Genomic DNA, 4,915 nt, shown 5'->3' on the forward strand with positions numbered 1-4,915 from the left:
TTGTAGCTTTGCTATCCAAGGGGGGCATTCATTGTCACTCTGCTAAACAATGAACTTTTCATGCATAAGGCTTCTCGCAGTTCTGCTCCTTGGCAGGATAGCGTCCGCCAGGTGACAATTGTCTTTATAAGAAGCAGAAGAGAAGACACGGGGAGAAGACAAGGCCACGTGGAGACAGAAGCAGAGATGGTAGTTACGTGACCACAATCCCAGGAATTCCTGGAGCCACCATGGCTGTAAGGAACAAGGAAGAATCATCATCTAGTATTTCCAGAGGCACCACAGTCTGATGACAAAATTAATTCTCAACAGGTAAGATGCTATTGCCTTAAGTTCAGCTGTCTGAGTCCCAGGACTACGAGACAGTACATTTGTATGATTTGATCCCTCGAAGGTTGTGATGATTTTTTGCAACAGCCCTGGGAAGCTAATGCACAGTTTAAACAAGTACTATTGACTCAAGAGCAAGGCAGATTGGTTCACAAAATCAGGCAGTTTCAAACTCAAGTGCTTCCTTAACCAACATGTTCAGCCTACTAAACTATGTTGTTCTTGTTAGGTGCCATCGAGCCAGTTCCAGGTCATGTGACTCATATTGACAGTAGGATGAAACAGTGCCCCATCTTGCACCATCATGACAATCGTTCCCTACGCTTGAACCCATCCTTGCAGCCTCTGTGTCAATCTTTTTCATGGACGGTCTTCCCTTTCCTTTTTTCACTGATCCCCTACATTACCAAGCATGCTGTCCTTCTCCAGGGACTGGTTCCTCCTGATGATATGTCCAAAGTACATGAGACAAAGTCTCACCATGCTCACTTCTAACGGGCATTCAGCTATCCTTATTCCAACAGAGATCTATGCTTATGTTGCTTAAACCAGGAGTGTTCGTAGCATTTGTCAGATCAAATATTATTGGAGTCTCGTATTTTGGATACCCCCCAAAGAGAACAAATCTTGTTTCTTTCGTAAGATCATACCACTCCCATACATCATTCTGGAACAATGAAGCATTCATTTGTGCATGGTAACTTTTCTGAGTGCTGGTGCAGTATTAGAAACAAAGCACGAACCACATTGAGATCAACGCCTGTTACAGTCATCTCGGAATAAACCATTCTTGTCTATCTGAGCACTCATGTAAATGCGTCCAGCAAATGCTTATTGTGCACCCAGCAGGTGCCAGGCACTTGGCTGAATGCTGAGGATTCAAAGATGAATCAGAAATAGTTCCTGCAGTTTAGTCAAGATCAAGGTTGCCTGAGAGAGAAATAAGAGTCAGATATGGTGTCTAGCTTAGTTCCCTTAGTGCTGATGTAATACAAATACAATAAGTGGGGGACTTTAAAGAACATAAATTTCTTTTCTACAGTTCAGAAGGCTAAAGGTGCAAACAAGGTCTCCACCATATCAATTCCTTCCCGGCCGGTAGTATGGGCCTTGATTGTTCATTGGCATTCTTTGATTTGAAGATAACCCTCATATGGCATGTGTCTGTGTACTTCTTGGCGTTTTTTTTTTTTTAAGAGAATAAATGATTTATTAAAACACTATGTGATACAATAAACTTATGAGCCCAGGGCAGAGTGGTATACGTTTCCCCTCATTGACATTCCACCTAACACAGTTACATTCCAACATAATTGGACCAGAACTTCAAAACATGTGTGCCATTTAGAACTCAAGGAAAGTAACAGTAGAGTGGGTGCACATCTAGGTTTTCTTGATTAGTCAAAGATGATAAGCTATGTCGATCAAAATCTCATATGCTAGAATGTTAAATTGTATTTATTCCTATCATTGGTAAATGCCCAACCTTACACCAAAGATCTCATGAATTACATCCTCCCTCCACGTGCGCACATGCACGCACACACACACACAAATGATCAGGAACAAATTAAAGAGGGGTTTCAAGCTATATTTTGTTACTGTGACACTGTCTCTGTTTTGAAACTGATCAACCACATCATGCCAAAAGTTCTCTGAATGGAACTGCTTCCGCTGTCCCTAGGGTATCAATAGGTAAATTATAAAAGACAATTTGTAGTTCTCTCCTCTTTTATAGAACTTTGAAGCAGTGTGTGAGATGCACCCCACAAGGTAGGAAAGTCCATCTTAATAAATTATCTTCTAATTGTAGAGAGTTTCTGAAAATACAGCAGACAAAGTGTGAAACCATGCCTTTGATGAGTGCCAAAGGACCACAGATTCATCTCCTCATATTTAATGAATTAATCCCCCAGAGGGTTGAAGCTTTTATGAGCACATGACAATAAGATGCACCAGCGCTCCGAACCACTGCATTAAGAAAGCTTCTCTCCATTCTCATTTGCCGATTCTTAGGACCACCCAGTCCTGCTGGCAGAGGGAGCAGCGATTGTTCCGTTTCACCCACAGGGACATGCAGCAGTTGTGGAAGGAATGATCACATTCCCCCAGACCAAAACACAATCCTCTTGTTTGTTTTCAGCTTGACATCTAAGACAGGTATCCATCACCTGGACCCGGCAGATGGCGCATGTATCGCACTCCACATCCCTGCTCCACTGTGTTCCACTTCTTAAGCGAGAACATTTTGTCGCCCCCTGACTTGGAGCCTCCACTCCCGGAGTGAGAGGAGATGATGCCCGGTTCCTCGCCGTCTTCCACATCGGCGACAACGCGGAGCCGGCGGTGAAGACGTTGGACCGGAGTAGGAGGGCAGCTATGGCTCCTCCTATGAATCCACCCTATACTGGTTTGACTTAATTGACATTTGTTGTTGTTGTTGTTAAGTGCCATCGAGTCGGTTCCGACCCATAGCGACCCTGTACAGGGTTTCCGAGGGTGTAAATCTTTATGGGAGTAGAAAGCCTCGTCTTTCTCCCGCGGAGCGGCTGGTAGTTTCGAACCGCTGACCTTAAAGTTCGCAGCCCGATTCGTAACTACTACGCTACCAGAGCTCCAAATTCCATTTCCAAACAGGATCATGCCACAGGTACCCAAACCAACAAACCAATCACTATTGAGTTGATTCTGACTCAAGGCAACGTTATGTGTTTCAGAGTAGAACTGCACCAGAGGGTCTTCTCAGTTGTCATCTTTGTGGAAACTGATCACGGGTTTGTCTTCTGTAATACCTATTACTTGGGTGTGCTCTGATCATTAGGTAACCTAATCATTAGGTTAGTTGTGGTTGCTGTGAGCTGTCAAACTGGTTCTGACTCATAGTGACCCTGTAATAGGGTTTCCAAGAGTGGCTGGTGGTTTCAAACTGCCAACCTTGTGGTTACTAGTCCAGTGCTTATCCACGAATACAAGCGCCAAGAATTCAACACATATTTTGGGAGGGGATACAATTTGAGTCTGTGATCAGTAGAAAAGCCCCAGGGTTGTAAGAATACAAATAGGAGGTGCGCCTAACCAAGGCAGCAGAAAAGCAAGTGGTGGAGCCAGACTCGGGTCTGGAACACATTCTTGGGGGGATCAGACAATGACAAGGTAGAATCTGGGATCATCACGGGGGTCTGTATGTTTGCTTTGGAGAATTATATTGTAAAAAGGGTGGAGAGAGAAACAGTCATGATCAAGAAAGTGTTTAATAAAGGGTCCAGCTTCACCTGTAAGACAACGGAGATATTTAGGGGTGTTTTCATCAGCTATTGAGTGATATGATCAACTGAACTTGGGAAATATTAAAGCGCTGGTATATGGATGATGGATCAGAATGGGAAAGGAGTAAACACCACAAAACGTTGGTAATGGTAACAGCATTGACAATTGGGCAGAGATTGTGTGGAGGAGGAATTAGGAGGCAGTTCTTAGGACTAGATATGGGGGCAGGAAGGGGAAAGTGGGATTTGAGGATGAGTCTTGCTAGTTTTCTGAGCTCTTGAGAGATTTCGTACTGTCCTTCTATTTATTTCAATGCCAGCCCAACCACTGTACAAAGCAAGATCTCTATTTGTTAATAGTTGAATCAGATTTCCCAGTATATAATAGAAGCCAAGCTCCCAGGTCCTTTCCACAGAGCTCCTGGAATACCCTTCAATCTCAAGTACATAAAGCTGTTAGAAAAGGTTCTTTATGACTCTCAGAAGGGCCTCCTGTTATAGTGCGTCTGCCTGTTTTGCAACTTCGTCTTGGATTTATGGCCTGGTGCATGAATCCCGGTGTCTATCCAAGCAGAGTAAAGTACTGACAGGAGATTTCCAGGAGACACATCTCTGAGGTCTAATTGAGCCTGGGCAAAGGAGGCTAGTCAAAGCTGAACCCCCCTACCCACCCTCTATCCACTCCCAGCCTTCGGGTCTTTCATGGGCAGCTACATATCATATTTATACTCATTCTATGGCAAGGCATTCTGTTTATGTCTGTCTAGGTAGGATCCCTAAGGAAGTTCCTGTAGCACTCCCGACTGAAGCCTTTCTAAATCAGTTTATTGACTTACTGGGCCAGCAGAGTGGTGTTGGCTATACCTCAAGAGCAGACTTGCTTCTTGAGGCTGTTTGGGAAGGCGCTTGACAGATGGGCTTTTCCAGGGAGGAGACAAGAGAACCAGAGCACCTAGGACTGAAAACTAGAGGATCTGCAAAGATACTGAGAGTGGTAGGCATTCAAGAAAGACGACTTGGGGTTGGGGTAGCCAGAGAAACCTCACAGAAATGGGCCTCCAAAGAGAGGATTTTTGTTAAAATTTTGTTGTTGTTGTTGTTGCCAGGTGCCATCAAGTCGGAACCGACTCATAGCGACCCCATGCACAGCAGAATGAAACAATGTCCAATCCTGGGCCAACCTCACTACCACTGCCACACTTGATGCCATCAGTGATGCCATCTGGCTGATCCATCTTATTAGGGGTCTTCCTCTTTTTCTCTGACCCTCCCAGCGACTGTTCTCTCCGGACAATGTGTCCAAAGTAGGAGAGACGAAG

At 44.5% G+C, this 4,915-nt stretch overlaps 1 pseudogene; it reads right to left on the reverse strand.

The window, feature by feature from the left end:
• Positions 1-2,328: 2,328 nt before the first annotated feature.
• LOC102832520 overlaps positions 2,329-4,915 on the reverse strand; it is a 13,037-nt pseudogene continuing 10,450 nt past the window's right edge.

The sequence above is a fragment of the Chrysochloris asiatica genome, unplaced genomic scaffold (genome assembly GCF_000296735.1).
Source record: "Chrysochloris asiatica unplaced genomic scaffold, ChrAsi1.0 scaffold00089, whole genome shotgun sequence".
Taxonomy (NCBI): domain Eukaryota; kingdom Metazoa; phylum Chordata; class Mammalia; order Afrosoricida; family Chrysochloridae; genus Chrysochloris; species Chrysochloris asiatica.